The sequence below is a fragment of the Melanerpes formicivorus genome, unplaced genomic scaffold (assembly GCF_026170545.1).
Source record: "Melanerpes formicivorus ecotype bairdi unplaced genomic scaffold, bMelFor1.0.p_v2 SCAF_34, whole genome shotgun sequence".
Taxonomy (NCBI): Eukaryota; Metazoa; Chordata; class Aves; order Piciformes; family Picidae; genus Melanerpes; species Melanerpes formicivorus.
In genome coordinates this window covers 9082721-9101863 of record NW_027142386.1, presented here as the reverse complement: position 1 = coordinate 9101863, position 19143 = coordinate 9082721, and the positions used below count along the sequence as shown (strand labels likewise).

General features: G+C 61.0%; 1 pseudogene; it reads left to right on the top strand.

Annotated features, from left to right (window-relative positions):
* The first annotated feature begins 4769 nt into the window (after positions 1–4769).
* LOC137450035 (hydrocephalus-inducing protein homolog) overlaps positions 4770–19143 on the top strand; it is a 67300-nt pseudogene continuing 52926 nt past the window's right edge.

The window sequence follows — 19143 nt, the reverse complement described above, 5'->3', positions numbered from 1 at the left end:
GGACTCAGCTGCTGGAGGCCTCATCCGACCTGGCCTTGGACACCCCCAGGGAAGAGGCAGCCACAGCCTCCCTGGGAAGCCTGGGAGCAGCCTGCAGCCTCAGGGTGCCGGTGGGTGAGGAACTGGACCTGAGCCAGCAAGGGGCACTTGCAGCACAGGAGGCCAGTGGCAGCCTGGGCTCAGCCAGGGCAGCATGGCCAGAGGGGCAGGCAGCTGGTTTGAGTCTCCTGGGGCAGCAGGAGCTGTGTGGGGGCTCCCCGCAGGAGCAGCTTGGCAGCCCTGGCTCCTGGGGGGCTTTCTGGGCCTGCCCTGGGGGAGCTGGAGCAGGGGGGCACAGGCAGCTCCCCTGTAGGCTCTGGGCAGCCCTGTGCCCGCTGGCTGCCATCTGGTGCCAGCGCTGGGCACTCCCCTCTTTGTCCCCGCGGTTGCCAGGGTGCCGCTGGGTGGCCTCAGGCTCTGTCGCTGTGGCAACCAGGCACAGCCCAGCCGCGACTGTGTGGCAGTGGGATCGCTGGTGGATGCTGGTGGATGCTGGTGGATCCTGGTGGATCCCATTGGAGACTGGTGCCGGCCCCGGGCCGAGGTGACGATGGCTGTGTCCCCTCCCCAGCCAAGCCCCGGGAGGGGCTTTGGCTGCCTCAGGAGGGAGGGCTGGGAGCAGGGCTGAGCAGGGAGGGTGGAAGCCTGAGCGCCGCTGTCCCACCCAGCAGTGCTGAGGCCATTGCCGGCACCCAGCTGCTGCTCGGGGCAGGATTTGAGGGAGGAGGCTGCCCCTTAGCCAAGGGGAGGTTCTTGTGCTGGGGGACAGGCCCCTGGAGCTGCAGCACTTGCCATGCTGGGCACCCCCGGAGGAGCTGGAGCCCCTTCTCCCTGCCCCCACAGCTGGACAAACTGCTCCCTGAAACACAAAATCCCTCTGGGTCTTCTTTGTTGCCATGGGATGCTGCTGTGTCTGCCTCCAGGCTGGGACTAAACGTGGAGGGGAGAGAGGCTGCCTGTCTCCCTGCTGCCAGTCTGATCCTCCTTCCCTTGCACCTGGGCTTTGGGATGTTTTTGCCTTCAGTTTTCACCTCTGCTGCCCCATCTGCAAGTGAGGGGTGAGAGGATTTCTCCTCTGCCTAGCAAACGCTGTGCAGGCTGAGGATGAAAGATGCAGCAGCTGCCTAGGTAGCAGAGACTGCAAAGCTCCCCCAGCCCAACTCTCCTTTCCTTGCATTTTAAAACCCTAGGGGATTTCCTGAGAAGCAGCAATTCCTGCATCTCTCTCTTGAAAATCCAGAGGCTGGACTGCTTCAGGAGGCTGCAGGTAACTCAGGACAGGCTGTCCAGCCTTGCCTCTGAACTGAGGGATGGGAAACAACTCCGTGAAGTCCAAGCTTCACCAGCACGGGGTCCCAGGCAGTGCTGCAGCAGGGCAGCCGCTGGTAATGTTCCCTGTCCTGGCAGCCAGCAGTGCCTGTGTGTGCTGGGGAGCCGGCACCAGGCTGAGCCTGCCAAGGTCAGGCTGGAGGCTGCATTCCTGCTGCTGCTTTTGGTCACTTCCCCTTCTGCAGCTGGGTGTCTCTGAGCTGAGTGTTTCTGTTCTTCCAGAGGCTGGGCCCCAGTGTGGGGGTGGGGCAGGCACACTGAGAATTAGTTGCCCAAGAAGGTTTGGAGGATTGAGATGAAAGCAGCTTGGTTGGGACTGAGGGTTACCGAGCATTTCAGAGCTCTCAGGGAGGCTCCAGGAAGGCAGCTGCTCAGGATGTGACCATCAACAGCCTCTGCTGGACACTGGGAAGTGCTGCTGCAGGATCTGCAGATGGTTCAGCAAGGGGGAGAGGCTGTTTTCCAGGGCTGCTGGCAGTGCCTCTTGTGCCAGCTTGGCTGTGGATCGCTGGTGCCCCTCAGCAGAGTGGAGCTCACTGTTGATAGCTTTGTGTCGATGGAGAGAGGTGGTGGCCATGCTGCTGAGTGGAAGAAGTTAACCTGGACCTGGTTCACTCAGGGGGACCTGTTAAGCCATGCTACTTGTAGGCTGAGGAGGCTGGAGAGCCTCTGCTGCTGTTAGGATGAAGCCTTAAGTGGCCCTGCTCTCACCCCTGCAGCATTTCTTGCTGAGCTTCTCCCTTGAGTGGTTTCCTGCTTTTCTTTCTGCTGCTGCAGCCTCTGGAGTGCCTGTGGGGAGCCTTGAGTTTGGGTGTCAGGGAGTGAAGAGCAGGGCCCTCATTCTCCATGGAGAAATGCTGGTGGGCACTGTGGTAATTGTGTGTCTGGAAGGAGTCATCTTTGCTGGCTCATTTCTGTCCCTGAAGCCAAGCAGAGCAGCCCTGAGCAACTCTGCTGAGCAGCTCTGCTTCTTGCCCAGGGAATGGAGCTCTGTGCTCCCCGAGTCAGAAACAGCAGCAGGGCAGCCCAGGTGCTCTCCCCTGGGGAAGGATGCCCCAGCCTGGAGACACTGTGGAGCCTTTGGCTTTGCTGGGAGTGGGCTTCTGGCTTTTCAAAGGTCTGCTGCTGCTCCTTGCAGGTGAGCTGAGCCATGGCCACTGAGCAGAACCAGCGCTCCAGGAGGCCCTCCAAAATGCCTGAGGGGCTCCAGGGCACAGTGGCAGCACCTGGTCACCTGAAGCCAGCCAGAGAGGCAAAGCAGCCTGGAACTGTAAGTAGCTGCTGTGGTCAAGGAGGAGCCTTGGAACAGGCTGCCCAGAGAGGTTGTGGAGTCTCCTTCTCTGGAGAGATTCCAAACCCACCTAGATGTGATCCTGGGCAAGCTGCTCTGGGTTTCTGCAAGAGGGTTGGACTGGCTGATCCCCAGAGGTGCCTTCCAACCCCCACCCTGCTGGGATAGCCTACATGGAGCACAGAGCCACCCCTCTGGAGCCAGGGCAATTCTTCCTTCCTCTCCATAACTGTCCCCTTTGCTGACTGCAGCTCACCTGACTGGAGATGCCCTGGTGCTGATGGTCTCTCAAGGAGATGTCTCTGTAGGCTTCTGAGGAGGGCTCTGTGAGGCCAGGACAGAGAGAAAAGTGCTAATGAAGGAGAACTCAGACTTGGAGACATTCCTCTGCACCTCAGTCCTGGCACAGGGCTGCTTTTCTGCTCTCCTCTGCCTCCCCCAGCAGTGCCATCTCCCCAGGGCAGGCTGGGGAGCCTGGGGCAAGGGCAGAGCTGGGGCAGTTCTGAGCACTCTTGCCCTGCTCTCTTCAGAGCTCCCTGGCTCTATCCAGCAGCACTACAGAGGGAACAAATGCCCAGAGAGCAGCAATCCCCAGGAGTGCCCCAGCAAAGCAGGCAGCAGCTCATGGGACAGAGCCCCTTGGTTAGAGCTTGTCCCTTCTGCTCTGGCTCAGGAATGCTCTGATCTGAAACACTGCAGCAGGTCCCTCAGGAGGCTTCCAGGACTGGCCTGGTAGCTCTGACCACAAATTACTCCTCAGTGGCACTCGGACAAGAGGAGCAGAGGGGTTGCTGTGGCTTGTGCTGGTGGTGTGTGTTTCAGCTGACTCCCTCCTCCTTCCTGCAGGAGATGCCTGAGCTCATGGAGCAGAGCCTGGGTGGCACTCAGGAGGGGAGCCTGCCCCAGATCATCCAGAGGGGTGGCAAGGCTGAGGAGAGGAGGCTGCCCCGGCTCAGGCAGAGGCTGGGCAGCATTCAGGAGATGTGGCTGCCCCCAGTCTCCACCCAGAGGGGCAGCAGCCTGGAGGGGAAGCTGCCCCCAATCTGCACCCAGAGGGGCAGCAGCCTGGAGGGGAAGCTGCCCCCAATCTGCACCCAGAGGGGCAGCAGCCTGGAGGGGAAGCTGCCCCCAATCTGCACCCAGAGGGGCAGCAGCCTGGAGGGGAAGCTGCCCCCAATCCCCACCCAGAGGGGCAGCAGCCTGGAGGGGAAGCTGCCCCCTGTTACCAGGAGGGGCAAGCCTGAGGCCAGGACCCTGCCCCTGATTGCCCAGCTTGCAGACTCCAGTGAGGCCTCCTGCCCAAAGGTAAGCTTTTCCTGCCCTTTCCTTGCTGTTTGGGGAGGCATTTGGAGAGGAGCCTGCTCGTGGCAGGCCTGCCTCCAGCTTAGCTCTAACTGGCTGGCCAGGTCCTGTTGTGCTGTGCAGCTGCTGGCAGTGCTGAGTTCCTCCTGCCAGGAGAAAGCTCAGACCTTGCTCCCTGCTGAGCTGTTCAAGTCCTGAGCTGTGCTGCAGAAGCTCTGCTGCAGCTGGGGGGGGTTCCTGGAGCTGAGCCCCTGGCACTCAAGCCCCATGCAGGGGGCAGGCTGGGGCAGGACACAAGGGCAGGAGCTTGCCATTTGCCATCCTCCTGCTGCCACAGGCAGCTGCTGCTTGGGGTGGTCGCTGCCAAGTGCCTGGGGCTGGGACTCCTTCGCTGCTGGCAGCCTTGGCCTTGGGGGGCTGAAGGCCTGCAGGAGTTGCTCAGCACTGAGCACACTCAGCTGCAGTGGTGCTTTGGGGTGGAGCAGCAGGTTGGGGCCCTCCCAGGGGGCTGGCTTTGCAGGCTGCAGGCTCCTGCCAGCTGCAGAGGGGCCTCAGCCCCTGGCTGTGCCTTGTCTGGCTGAGTGTTTGCTGCAGCTGTGCCTCAAGCTGCTTTGCTGCAGAGCTGCTGGCCAGAGCACACAGCCCCGAGGGCAGAGCAGGGAGGGAGGCTGCTGAGCAGCAATTGCCAGCAGCAAACCTGTGACATACTGGTTGTGGGTTGCCCTGGCCAGCCCAGGAGGTTGGGAAGCCCTCAGCTGGGCACACAGAGCACTGGCAGCATGCTGCAGCTGCTGGCTTCAGCCTGGCCATGGCTTGTGTGGAGCAGCAGGAGAGCTGCCTGGGTCTGGTGAGTGGGAGCAGCACAGCTGGGAGAGGGGAGGCAAAGCAGGGAGGAACTTTCTCCTAGCAGTGCCTCTGCTCTGCCAGCATTTGCTGCTTGTGTGCATTGCCAGGCTGCTGCTGCAGTGGAGTTGAACAAAAGCAGCAGCACCAGAGCAGGACCAAAGAGCCACTGAAAGCTCCTGGCAGAAGGAGCTGCCAAGTCCAATCCTCCTCCAGCTGCCCAGTGCTGCAGAGAAAGGAGCTGAACCTCGCCAGCACTCAGCTCTCCTTGTCCTGCCTTCCCTCCTCTGCTGCTGTTCTCTCCTTAGCAGCTCCCAGGCTTTACACTGGCAAAGCTCTTTGGGGCTGTGTGGGCCTCGGCCTCCCTGCCTCAGAGCAAAGATCATCCCCAGAGTGTTTCCCCTGGAGCCTCCTGTCCATTGCTGGCCCTCAGCTGCTCCATGAGTGCTGCCAGCACTGTCAGGGAGTGCTCTGGTGCTGTGTGACCACAGCAGCACAGGGCTTTGCCCTGTGTTTGGGAGAGGGAACCTGGAGAGACAGCCCAAGAGCTGCTTAGCCTGAGCCTGCTCAGCACAGCCCAGCTCCTCTTGAGCCACCCAGGAGCCAGGTGGGAGAGCTTCTGCTTGCCCAGGCTGAGCTGGGCAGAGGGACTCGCCAGGAGACTGGGCTGGACTGGAGAGCAGTGTAGGGTTGTCACTCATGAGTCCTGCTGCCAGCAGCTGAACCTCTCCCTGCTCTCTGTGCACCCCCAGCTGCCAGCTGCCCTGCAGCAGAGCTGCTTTGAGCCTCTCCCAGCAGAGGTGGTCTTCCAGAACTACCTCCCCCACCAGGTCTACGAAGCGACGCTGGTTCTGCGCAACAAGGGCAGGGTAAGTGCTGGGGGGTGGGAGGAACCTGCCCTCTCTGGGCATGCTGTCTCTGACACTGCCATGTGCTGCTGGGAGCTAGCCCAGAGGAGCTTGCCTAGAGAGCAGCCTTGCCTCTGAAAGCCCTGGCTTGCTGAGAATGTTGAGGGCTCTGCAGCTGTTCTCTCGTCTCACGCTCTGCCTCAGGTGTGCAGCGCATCCTGATGGCTCCTTGGTTACTCTTGCCTTTGGGGAGGGCCTCTCTGCCTCTCACAGCCTGCTTAGCTGCTTCAATCCCCTGACAAAGCTCAGGGGTCGTCTTCTCTGCTTGAGGCTGGAATAAGTCCTAGGGAGTGGCACTGAAACTCCAGGAGAGGTGTTTGGAAAGAGCAGTGGAACAGACTGATGGAGCAGCAGCGAGGGGAGGCCTTTAGGCACGACCTGGGGGTCCTGCTACGCTTCATTCAGCCCTGCTGGGGCTTTCCTGGAGCTCTGCTTTCCCTTTGGAACACCACAGCACATCCAGAGCCATCTCCTCCTGAAGGTCTCCACCTGTGCTTGGAAAGAATTGGTGGTGCTGAGGAGATTCCCCAAAGAAGTGGAGCAGGGAAATGCTGCCAAATGCCAGCAGTTTTGTTCCTGTGGAAAGAGGAAGATTTGAGACCCTTTGAATTTGAGCTGGGGAAACATTTGCTGGAGTGAGGCAGGTGCCCAGAGCAAGCTGGTGAGAAGAGACAGGAGGGAGGAGTGGGGCTGGGTTCAAAGGTGCTCCAGGAGAGAACCCTGTGCACACAGGGGCTTCTCTTGCCAGGCAGCAGGCAGTGTGCTGGAGGCAGAGAAGGGTCAGCAAAGGAAGTGTCCTGGAAGCTGCTGCTCTGCAGTGGGGAGCAAGATGTGAAGGGGAGAGGAGAGCAGCTGGGAAGGCAGAAGCAGCCTGCATGAGAGCAGGGGAAGGAGCTCCCCCCCACACACCTCCCTCCTGGGGGAAACAAGGGGACAACAAAAGCTGTGGGGGAAGAGCAAGAGCAGTCCAAGTGTGTCCTGAGAGAAGAGGCTTTGCCAGGGCTGTGGCTGGAAAGAGAAGCCCCTTTGGCAAGGAAGGCTGCAAAGTGTGGTCCCTCTCAGTTCCTGCTGGGGAGAACAGAGCCATTCCTGCTCTGGTGCCTGGCTTGGGAGTGTTGGCAAGAGGCCCCTGGGACATTGGTGTGCTCCACACTGACCCCAGACACTGTGCTGCTCTTTCCTCTTTCCTCATTAAAATGGGCCTCAGTTTCTCCTTTCCTCTGGCTCTGCTTCACAGCAGGGCTTGGGCCTGCAGCCCATGTCCCAGAGCTCCTTTGCCCAGGCAGCAGGAACTTGGCTCCAGCCTTGCCCTCTGTGCTGGAAGTGCCTTGGCAAGGAAGGATGGCAGCTGGCCATGGCCAGGTTTCTTCTCACAGTGCCACAGGTGGCAAAATCCCAGTTGTGTCTTCCCTGCAGGTTCCTCAGTGGGTGAAGGTCATCCTGGAGACCTCTCCTTACTTCAAGTTGGTTGGCCCCAAGGATGTGTGCCAGAAGGTGGCACCTGGCATGGCTTCTACTTACTGCATCCTCTTCACCCCTGAGGAGAACAAGGTGAGGCTGCAGGTCTCAAGAGGTTGCTGCCTGCAGTGGTAGGAGGAGCCAGGGAATTCCAGGCCTGTCAGCCTGACCTGAGTGCCAGGCAAGGTTATGGAACAGGTCATCTTGAGTGCAATCACACAGCCCTTACAGGATGGCCAAGGGCTCAGGCCCAGCCAGCATGGATTTAGGAAGGGCAGGTCCTGCCTGACCAACCTGATCTCCTTCCATGCCCAGGTGACTGCCTGGTGGCTGTGGGGAGCTGGGAGCCACTGCTGATGGTGATGTGGCAAAGGCCTTTGGGCAATGTGCCTGAGCATCCCTGCCAAGCTTCCAGGAGGTGCCTGCATTGCTGGGACTGCACTTGGCACCGTGGCACAGCTGGGTGCCTTTCCCAGGCTTCAGTGGCTCTGGGGGGCTGGCACCCCTGAGGTGGAGTCACTCTGGGCTGCCTCAGCATCCAAGCATCAGAGAATCTGCTTTGGTGCTGCTGGCCTGCTGAGAGAGCAGGTGGGGCAGAGGGGCTGGCTCAGCTCTGATCCTTCCCAGCCCTGTGCCAGTTGTGCTGCAGGAGAGAAGGGTGCCCAGGGGCTGCTGCATCTCTGCCTGCAGCTGGCAGTGAGACAAAGCCCAGCAGCTTCCCTTCTGCCCTGGGGCTGGCACTGCCTGCAGCCTGCTGAGGCTGTTCCTTTCCCTGCAGGATTACTGTCACCAGCTGCTCTGTGTCACCCAGAAGGAGGAGTTCACTGTGCCCATCCGGGCTGTAGGTGCCCAGGCTGTGCTGGACTTCCCCCAGCAGCTAAACTTCTCCATCTGCCCAGTCAAGTACAGCACCCAGAGGACTCTGCTGCTCCGCAACGTGGGCGAGCGGGAGGCTCACTACAGCCTCAGCACTCAGAGGTGAGGAGCTCAGCATCCTGCTCTGCTCTTCAGGCCAGGCTTTGCTTGTCCCTGCCTCTGCTTTCTAGGCTGGGATCTCCTGGGCCAGGAGTTGCCTTGCCATTTGCAGCTCTTGAGGTGAGGTTTCTGGGTGGCAGGGAGCCAGGGGGAAGCTCTGAGTGCCAGCAGCCCTTCCAGCCCTGTGCTCTGCAGCAGCCCTTCCAGCCCTGTGCTCTGCAGCAGCCCTTCCAGCCCTGTGCTCTGCAGCAGCCCTTCCAGCCCTGTGCTCTGCAGCAGCCCTTCCAGCCCTGTGCTCTGCAGCAGCCCTTCCAGCCCTGTGCTCTGCAGCAGCCCTTCCAGCCCTGTGCTCTGCAGCAGCCCTTCCAGCCCTGTGCTCTGCAGCAGCCCTTCCAGCCCTGTGCTCTGCAGCAGCCCTTCCAGCCCTGTGCTCTCCAGCAGCCCTTCCAGCCCTGTGCTCTCCAGCAGCCCTTCCAGCCCTGTGCTCTCCAGCAGCCCTTCCAGCCCTGTGCTCTCCAGCAGCCCTTCCAGCCCTGTGCTCTCCAGCAGCCCTTCCAGCCCTGTGCTCTCCAGCAGCCCTTCCAGCCCTGTGCTCTTCAGCAGCCCTTCCAGCCCTGTGCTCTCCAGCAGCCCTTCCAGCCCTGTGCTCTCCAGCAGCCCTTCCAGCCCTGTGCTCTCCAGCAGCCCTTCCAGCCCTGTGCTCTCCAGCAGCCCTTCCAGCCCTGTGCTCTCCAGCAGCCCTTCCACCCCTGTGCTCTCCAGCAGCCCTTCCACCCCTGTGCTCTCCAGCAGCCCTTCCACCCCTGTGCTCTCCAGCAGCCCTTCCACCCCTGTGCTCTCCAGCAGCCCTGCTCTGGTGGCATTGCCAGCAGCTGGGCTCTGCAGCCTCACTGCAGGGAGCTGGATGCAGTGTATGGGGCACCTGCTGTCCTTCTCTACTCTAGGCCCTTCTGAGGGCTGAATCTCCTCAGCACTGAGCCAGGAGCTCTCTTTCTGATCTCCTGGGGGGTTGGTTTTCCTTCTGCTGTCTGCAGTGAAGGGAGCTAACTCCACTTGGTGTCTGGTCGCCAGTGGTGGTCCCCAGGGCTCAGTGCTGGGGCCAGCTCTCCTGAACACTTGCTCAGTGCCCTGGGTGAGGACATTGAGGCTCCCTCAGTCAGTTTGCAGACAGGCCCAACTGGGCAGCAGTGCTGAGCTGCCTGTTAACCTACAGAGGCACCTGGCCAGGCTGGATCAAAGGCCAAGCCAATGGCATGAGGTTGATCAAGGCCAAGTGGCAGGGCCAGTACCTGGGTCACAGCAACTCCCTGCAGCACTGCAGGCTGGGGGAAGAGTGGCTGGAAAGATGCCCAGCAAAGACCTGGGGTGCTGCTCAACAGAGGCTGCAGATGAGCCAGCCGGTGGCCAGGTGGCTGAGCAGGCCAACAGCATCCTGGCCTGGGTCAGCCATGGTGTGGCCAACAGGAGCAGGGCAGTGTAGCCTGCACTGGGTACTGGATGCACAGCCTGAGTACTGCATTGACTTTTGGCCCCCTCACTGCAGGGAGCACACTGAGGTGCTGGGGTGGCTCCAGGAGGGACTACAAAGCTGGTGAAGGGTCTAGAGCAAAAGTCTTGTGAGGAGAGGCTGAGGGCACTGGGGATGTTTAGCCTGGAGGAGGCTGAGGGCAGATCTTCTGTCTCTCTTCAGCTCCCTGACAGGAGGCTGGAGCCAGGCAGGGCTTGGTCTCTGCTCCCAAGGAACAAGTGCTAGGCCACGAGGAAATGCCCTCAGTTGTGTGTGGCCTGGGACATGAGGAACAATTTCTTGCCCTTGAGGGTTGTCAAGGCCTGGTCCAGGTGGCCTGGGGCAGTGGTGGAGTCCCCATCCCTGGGGGGTTGGTGTGGTGCTGAGGGCCATGGTTTGGGGGTGCCCTAGCAATGGGAGCATGGTTGGACTGGAGCTGAAAGATCTCTTCCAGCCAAAAAGGTTCTCTGCTTCTGCTGCTTGGGGCTGCTTTGCTCCTTGCTTGCAGAAGGCAGCTGCAGAGCAGTGGCCTGCAGCAGGGCTGTGGTGCCCAGGTCTCTGCAGCAGCCCTGCTGTGTCTCTCTCTTGCAGCCCATTCTCTGCTGAGCCCTGTGTGGGAGCTCTGGGGGTCGGTGCTGCTGTGCAGGTGGCTGTGGAGTTCCTGCCGCTGCGGACCGGGGAGCACCGCGGGGTCCTGAGCCTGCACTGGGACTCAGGTCAGTGCTGGGCACTGCCTGCCTGCACTCTGTGTCCCTGGCTGCCCACTGCAGAGCCTGAGCTTTGGTTCCCAGCCAGTGCTGGGCCTGAGGGCTGACAGGAGGAGGGCAGGGCTCTGTCAGACGCTGTGGTGCCCAGGGCCTCTGGCACTCCTCTGTCCCCTGCTCTGCTTCTCCCTTGCCTTGCCTCAGAGCCTTTTGCTGCACTCTCCTCTCCCCATCTCCATCCCACAGCTCCCAGCTTCAGGACTAAAAGGCTCTTGGGCTCGGGCAGGAAGTGCTCACTGCCTCCTTGGAGAGGTGTCAAACTCCTCCTGGGGTGGGAGAAGCCAAGAGCAGGCCCCAGGAGAAGTGTCAGCCTCAGCAGGCCCTTGAGGAGGAAGTGGGGAGCGGAGCTGGGACCTCCAAATGCTGCCCACAGGCTTGGCTCAGCAGAGCTGATGCTGAAGCAGAGCCTTGCTCACAGGTGCCCTCGGGGTGTGTTGTCTCTGCCTGCAGCAGAGCTTTGCTTTGTCCCTGTTGCTGCCCCTGGCTCCTGGGCAGCCTGATGTGCTCCCTGGGTGCTGCTGTGGTGCTGCAGCCCTGCAGTGAGCACTGGAGCTCTCTGGGGCTGGCAGAAAGGATCCAAATGCTGCTGTAGCTTGCAAGTGAGATGAGCAAGACTCCCCTCTGCTTTCCTGCAGGAGAAGATATTCACAGCAGCCTCAGTGGCACAGCTGTGGATGTGAACATCAGGCTGGACAGGAGCTCCTTGAGCATGGAGCAGACCTACCTGTCGCTGAGCAGCCGCAGCACCCTGCTCATCCACAACAGCAGCAGTGTGAGAGCTCACTTCCAGTGGAAGGCTGCTGCTAGTCAGGAGGAGGAGGAGCAGCAGCAGAGGTGGGTTGGAAAGCTGCACTGCAGGCAGATCCCTCTCCAAGGGTGACACTCAAGTGTGGCCTCCAGGGCTCTGGGTGCTTTGCAGTGGTGGAGGCCAGGAAAGCCCCCACAGCACCAAGGCCTGGATCCCTGGGCTTTGGGCTACTGGAGCTCAGCACTTCCCTTCCCAGCTGCATCCACACTCCAGCTGAGGATGGTGTCTTGGGGAGGAACTGCAGGGCCTGGATTTCCTCAGAGAGCAAACTGACTTGTGGGGGCCACAAAGCACTGAGGCCCAGAGATCTCTGGGCTCCAGAGGGACCATGAGGCTGAGGCAAGGCTCAGTGCTGGGCTGCACTGAGTAGCAGCACTGAGCACAGCTGCATGCAGCACAACTCTGCTGCTACTCGCTGCAGCTTCTCCTGCTGCAGCTGGCACAAGCTGGCAGGCTCCTTTCCCAGCCCTGTGCAGGGCAGAGTGCTTCAGGGGCCCAGAAGGTTGAGGCTATCCTGCTGCAGGCTGTTAACTGCCTGCTGGTGTCCCAGTTTCCAGCACCAGGAGCTATTTCCACCCTGCCTTGGAGGCTGAGCAGAGCTGGGAGGTGGAGGGTTCTGCAGGGAGGGTGGAGCAAGGCAGGACTTAGAAGTCCAGTTGAGTTTCAGCACCTGTGTCTTTGTGGTGGTGGGAGATGGGGCAGGCTCTCCAAAGGCTGCCTGTGGGGAAGCTTGGAAATTGCCACCTCAGGCAGCAGAGGAAGAGCTGGAGCCCAGGGGCTGAGCTGGAAAGCACACTGCAAAGCCTGGGGGATCCCGGGAAGCCTTGGGTGACTTTCCAGCCCCAGGTGCACGGAGGGATCTGGAGTTAGTCTGAAGCCACAGCTGGGGAGGAAAGTGCCTTCAGCTGGAGTGCTCTTCAGGGGCTTCTGAGCAAGTCAAGTTCAGTGTGGTTGGGCCAGGCAGGCCCTAGAGGCCAGCCCCAGGTTCCCCTCGCTCAGTGCTTTTCCTTGCCCAGTGTGTGGCTGCTGTGCAAGCTCAGGCTGTGCAAAGAGCAGCCCTGAGCAGCTCCAGGGGAGGAAGAGCCACTCGAGGCTGTTGTTGGAGCCTCCATCAGCTGTGGCAGTGGCTGTGAAGCAGGAAGGCTCCCGGGGGGCTGCTGCCTTTCACAAAGCTCTTCCGAGCTTGCAAGCAGGGAGTGCGAGTGGCCAGGGAAGAGGCAGGGATCGTGGGCTGGGAGCCGGGGGCTCGGGGGCAGCCCCTTGCTGTGCCGCTGCTGTGCCTCCCCGAGCGCTTCTGCCAGAGCCTCTGCAGAGCTGCTGGTGATGCCCTTGTCTGCTGGGCTTTGTCTCTGGGCTGCAGGCTGTGGGGGCAGTTCAAGCCGCGTCCCCCCCTGGAGCCCAGGAAGCAGCCTGCGCCCCAGGGACGCCGTTCCCGGCTCCCCCGCATCTTCCAGCAGCAGAGGGCGAAGGCGCAAGGAGAGTCCCTGCTGTGCCGCTCTGAGGAGATCTTCACCATCGAGCCGCTGGTGAGCCGCAGCTGAGAGCCCTCCTTCCTCCTCCTCCTCCTCCTCCTCCCTGGGGAGGTCCCTTGGCAGATCCTGCCCCCAGCTCCCGCAGAGGGAGTGGAGCTGGCAGGGCTTGGTGCACAAAGCCTTGGTGAGCTGCAGGGCCCTGGCAGGCAGCGAGAGCCTGCTGGCAGCTGAGCAAAAGAAGGGCACTGCCTCGGTGTCCTTCCAGCCCTCAGAGGGCTCTGCGGTGTTAGCTGCAAGGACATCCCCTCCGTGTGGCTCGGGGGCTGCCCAGAGGCTGTTAGAGCACTGCAGGTCCCAAACCACCTGAAGAAGGGAAGGAGAGGAGGCAAAGGGCAGCTGAGTTATGGCAATAGCAATCCCCTCCTGGAAGCCGGGCTTCCACCAGCTCTGAGTCTCCCTGCCAGTGTCACCTGTGAGCCTGGGCCCCAGGCTGGCAGGTTGAAAGGGGCTCTGGGAGTTGTGGTGCCCCTAGGTACAGAGAAGGGCTTGCTGCTGGTTCTGGGAGCCCAAGGCCACATCCTGCCACCAACCAGAGCCCTGACTCGGAGGGAGAGCATGGTCTGAGCTGGAGAATGCTGCTGTCTGAGCAGCATCTCATCTGGGAGTAAAGCCTGCAGGAATCCCAACCTCTTCTTTCTATGCAGAGAGGTGAAATGAGTGTGAAGGAAGGGCTCAGCTGCTCTTGCTGCTTCCTCCTGGAGCCCATGGAAGGCTGAGAGCCAGCAGCAGCAGCACCACTGCGCTGTCCCAGCACAGCAGCTGGCAGCAGCAGGATGGGAGCAGGAGGTTGTGGCAGAGCAGTAGGGATGTTGGAGGCAGTGGGAGGTGAGCAGCATCCTGTGGTGTGTCAGAGCTGCTTTGGGAGTGTGTTGGGGGCTCCTGCTTGGTGACAGCTGCACTGTGTCTCCACAAGCAGCTGAACCTGCTCTCCAGCTTGTGAGGGGCAGCAGTCTGGCTGCCCACAGCACTGAGTCCTGGTGCTCCTGGTAATGATGGAGGGACACCAAGTGCAGCCTGGCCTCAAGCCTTGGGAGTGGAAACCTTTCCTCACTGGCTCTGGGGATGTGCCACACTGTGCTCTAGGACTGACTTAGAAGTGGGCTGCTCCATGGCTCTCTGCCCTTCTGCCCTGTCCAGCCTTCTCAGTCTCTTGGTTTCCCAGGCTTCCCTCCCCTCTGGAGCAGGTTCCCTTGCAGAGCTCTGCCTGTGCCTGTCTCTCCTCCCCCAGCCCAGCACATGTGGTGCTTGCTCCTCGCTCTCCCTTGGTGCTCTGAAGAAGGGCTGCAGGGCTGTGGCTGCAAACATGAGCTGGAAGCTTTGGTGATCAATGGTTTGCTGCCATCCTCTCTTCTAGGAGGGAGAGGTGTGGCCAAACTCCTCAGCTGAGATCCAGGTGACCTTTAAGCCCCAGGCAGCCAGAGTCTATGAAGCCAAGTTCTACTGTGACATCTCAGGTACAGCTCCATTCTGCTGCTCTCTGCCCCAGGCTGCAGGCCAGGCACAAGCAACCTTCCAGCCCCCTGGCTCCTGCTCGAGTTGCTAGGAAGGGTCAGTGGCCAACAGGACCCGTGCCTGCTGTCCCTGTGGCTCCCAGCTGCTCTGCTGTCCAAGGCCAGGGCTCAGGACACTGCCTCTGGACCACTGAGTCCAGAACATGTGAGGCAGGGAAGGGCTGAGGTTTCCTGCCATGGGTTTGCCAGCCTTTGCTCTGCTGGGAGGTGTCTGTGAAGGCCAAGGAGCTACAGAACACAGCAGCCCCTAAGCCCCTCTAGCCTGTTTCCCTCCAAGAGGAGTCCTCATAGCCTGGAGGCATCCTGGGGCTCCTGAGGTGGTAGGAGCTGAGTTCCAGAGTGCTGCCAGCCCCTGGATCTCCTCCCACTGGTCAGCTACTGCCAGCGCTTAGGTGGGGAACCCTGCTGAATGCAGGGTGCCCTCCAAAGGAGCATCTCTGGCCAGCAGGTGCTTCTCCCTGCCTGGGAAGTGTCTCCTGGCAGCTCTGAGGCTGTGCTTCCCCTGGGTGGCGTTGCTCAGGGCTTGCTCTGCTCAGCAGGAGGTCTCTCCCTGGCAAGCTGAGCCCCAGCAGCCTGCTGGATGAGCTCTGTGCCGCTGCTGTCTCCCTGCAGGGTGCTCAGGCTGTTGGTGGCAGCAGCCAGCACTGCCCCCTGAGTGACACCAGCTCTGCCCTTCCAGAGGTGGTGGCTGTGCTGTGCTAGCCCAGGGCAGGGAGTGCTTGTAGCCAGGTTCAGGCTTCCTTGTCCTTCCTCTCCATCTCTGCAGGGTGCTGCTCAGGCTGTGTCTCAAGGGTGGGAGCTCGCTGCCAGGCTTTCTCCACGGAATCTGATGGGTGTCCTCACCTCCAGAGCTCATGGAGGTCCAGCAGCCCAGCTCCCACTCTTGGAGGGTGCTGAAAGCACCAACCCTGCTCTGCTGCTTTGTTGATTTCCTTCCTGCCCCAAGCCAAGGGACACAGATGCCAGGGAACAGCTTTTGACTTGCCCAGGAATTGGGCCTGGTTCCCTTGGCCAGTGCCACCTCCAGTGTGAGCCCAGGGCTTGTGTTCCCAAAATGTCTTCCTGCCCCAGCTGCACTTGTCAGAGCTGGGCAAGGCAATTCTTGCTTCACAAAGTTGCCAGTGCTGAGCTGCTGGCTCTGGGCTTTCTGCTCTGCTGAGGGAGATGTCCATCCCTCTACAGCAGGGGTGGATCTCCAGGGCTTGTGCCAGGAGAGGTTTTGCATTGCAGAGCAATAAGAGAGCTACTTGCACACAGCCCTTGAGCTGCTCTGGGGCTCCAGGAGGCAGAGCTGAGCAAATGCTCTGTCTTGGGAGAGAGAAGCCTGCTCTTGACAGACCCTGCTGGGCCTTCAGGAGAGCTTCACTTCTTGCAGCCATTCTGTGGCAGATGAGCATTCCAAAGCAGCGGGTCCCCTGTGCTGCCAGGGTGGAAACTGTCCCAGAATCAAGGTCCCTGTGAGTTGAAAGAAACCAAGGAGTCAATTAATTTTGCTCCTTGATTCCTCCAAGCCCCTTGGCTGACCTCCTCAGACCTTGAGCATGTTTGACACTGAGGGTGGTGAGAGCCTGGCCCCAGTTGCCCAGGGAGGGGTAGGTGCCCCACTCCTGGAACCCCTTCAGGTCAGGTTGCTTGGGGCTCAGAGCCAGCTGCTGTGCCTGCAGCTGTTCTGCTGAGTGCTGCTGCTTGGGCTGGCTGCCCTTGGAAGGTCCCTTCCCACCTCAAGGCCTCAAGGAGTCATCCAATGGAACTCTCTCCCCAGGCCGTGAGGCCAGGCTGCCTCTGCACATCCAAGGGGAAGGCCGAGGGCCCTGGCTCTGCTTCAGCCTTGAGCAGCTGGACCTTGGGCAGCTGTTGGTTGGCTCCAGCAGCAAGTCTGAGGTGAGCAGCAGGGGCTGGCAGGGCTTGGGGGGAAGTCCTACTATGGAGACAGGCTGTGGGAGCTGGGGCTGTTCAGGCTGGGGAAGAGAAGGCTCCAGGGAGAGCTCAGAGCAGCCTTCCAGGAGCTGAAGTAGCTCCAGGAGAGCTGGGGAGGGACTTTGGCCAAGGGCTGGGGGAGAGGAGGAGAGGGAATGGGGTGAAGCTTGGGGAGGGCAGCTTGAGACTGGAAACTAGGAAGATTCTTTAGAGTGAGAGGAGGGAGAGCCTGGCACAGGCTGCCCAGGGAGGCTGTGGCTGCCCCCTCCCTGGAAGTGTTCAGGAGCAGGCTGGATGAGGCCTGGAGCAGCCTGGGCTGGTGGGAGGGGTCTCTGCCTATGGGGGGGGTTGGAACTGGATGAGCTGGAAGGTCCCTTCCAACCAAGCCATTCCAGGATCCATTCTATGGAGTCCTGGCTGCTTGGCATCAAACCCCCAAAGGCTGAACTTCCCTTTGGCTTCTGCCAAGCAGCAGCAGGCAGCATCCTCTGCCTTTGCCAGCTGTCAGCTTGTGCTGCTCTGGGCTGGACCTGCAGGCCAAAAGCCCAAATGGAAACCGATTGAGATTCCCTCCCCCTTTCCCTTTCCTGGTAAGGTAAAGCAAATCAGGCAGGAGAAAGGAGAGGTAAGATCAGGGAAAAAATGGTCTGGAATCTGTTTGGGAGTGAAAAAAGGTAACTTTATCTATCTCTATGTATCAGTAACAGGGCAGGTTCCAAAGGGATAGGGTGAAGGGCAGGGGGCAAAGCATCCAAAGGCAGCCCCAGCTGGCACTGGACTCCCTTGGTGCCAGTGGCTGCAGCTCTTCAGGAGGTGTGGATGCAGCAGGGAGCAGCAGGGGGGGGATGCAGCAGCCCTGGGGAGCCTTCTGTGCAGCAGTGGCTGTGCAGGGGAAAGAGAGAGCAGGAGCAGAGCTCTGCCCTGCCTAGCAAGGCTTGCTGGGCAGGGAGGGGCAGTGGCATAGAGCCCCTTGGAGCCAGGGGCCCCCTCCTCCTGGGAGGGGGAAAGCCAAGTCTCTCTCTGCCCAGCCAGAGCAGCTGGGGCTGGGCTCTTTTCAGCCCCCATCAAGGGGGGTGTAACCCTGCAGGGAGGTGCTTGGGCAGGACACAAATCAGCCTCCTGGAAGGAAAGAAAGTTCCTTAGGGGTTTCCATTGGCTGTCTTGCAGGTGATCCTGCACAACAAAGGAGCCATCCATGCCTCCTTCAGCTTGGTCCCTCCAACTACAGCTCTGGGCCCCTGCTTCAGCTTCTCCCCCTGTCAGGGCCTTCTCTTGCCAGATGAGTTCCAAGTCATCCAGGTCTGCTTCTGTCCCCCTGTCCTGGGGCACTTCACAGAGGAATTCAGGTTCAGTGTGGAAGGATCCCCTGAGCCTGTGACCTTGACTGTCAGGTGAGAGGCTGAGTGCAGCCCCCTGTGCTGTGAGAGCAGCTTTGCAGCCTGCCAGCAGCAGTGCAAGCTGCAGGCTCTGCAGTGCTCTGCAGCCAAGCCAAGGCCTCCTCTGCTTTGTCCCCCCAGGGGCTGTGTCTCTGCACCCCCTCTGCGCTTCGATGTCCCTTGCCTGCGCTTCGGGGACGTCTCCTATGGTGAGTGTGGCCTGGCCTTGGAGCACAGCCCGAGGGCTCTGCAGCCCCAGAGTGCAGCCTCAGAGCCTCCAGCACTGGTGGCCCTCCAGAGCAGCCTTCAGGAGGTTCAAGCAGGGCTGCAGGCTGCCTGGGCAGGGCTTTGCCATCCTGAGGGCACAGAGGCCCAAAGGACTGGCAGAGCAGGGTCTTGTGGGGTCCCTGATGCTCTGATCAGCCCCAGGCTGCCAGTCCTTGGCAGCAGGATGGCTGTGAGAGCCCCAGCAGGGCCCAGGGGCTGGGACTGCAGGAGGAGGGAGTTGAAGCTCTGGCCCAGCCCATAGCTGCTGTGGGTCAATGTTGCCAGGCCTGGAGACCATTTCCCCCCTGAGCTGCAGGGTGAGATGTTGCTTGGTGCTGGGAGGGCCACTGGTTGTCAGTGCCAGGGAATGTGGCCAAGAAACAGCTCTGCCTCAGGCCCTGGTGTGCTCAGAGCCCTGGGCTCCTTCTCCTTGCCCAGCAGAGGCCCAGCTCTGCTGCCTGAGCACTGAGCTGCAGGTTCTGCTGCTTCAGCTCAGGCTCCCAGAAGGCTTTTCCCTGAGGGGCTCTCAGCTCTGCCTGGGAAGCCAGTTCTGGGCTGCCTGAAGAGCTGTGCTCAGCCTGGCCAGGATGCCTCTCTGTTTTCCTCCTGCTGAGGGACTTGGCTAAGAGAAGTGCTGGCCCTTGCTGAGCTGCAGCCTCCCCTCCCTCCATCCCTGCCCTGTCTCTTGGCTTCCTTGTGAGCAGACAAAGCCAGAGGGCTGCCAGCAGGCAGCAGCCTGGGATCCAAGAGGAGAAGAGTCCTCTCCAGCTGCTGGCCTGGAGAAGGCCTTTGCAGCTGCAGGCTCCTGGTGCTTGCTGTGCCCTGCTGGCCACCCTCTGCTGAGAGCAGCCTTGGCCTTCTTGGCCAGGAGGGCCCCTGGCTGCCCCATGGGGAACTTGTTGTCCCCCAGCAGTGCCAGCACAGAGCTGCTTGGCTTCCGCGGCAGCTGCAGCTCAGAGGGAAGAGAGCCAGAGGCCAAGGGCAGCCTGAGCATGTCAGGAGATTGCCTGCAGGAGGCAGAGGAGCTGTGTGCAGAGGTGCAGAGCTGTGTCCTTTCTCCTAGGCTTCCCTCACAGCCTGTTCTGTCGCCTGACCAACACCTCCCTGGTGCCTGTGGCCTTCACCCTCCGTGTGCCCGGGGACGGTGTGGCAGAGCCCAGCGTGCCCAGCACTGCCCAGGTGCTGGACAACTCTCTGCCCTCCTGGAAGAAGAGAGCCAGGAGGTGCCTCAGGCCCTGTGAGTTCACCATCAGCCCTGGCAGAGGCACCATCCCTGCCCTGAGCTTCCAGGACATCCAGGTAGGGAGCAGTGGGGC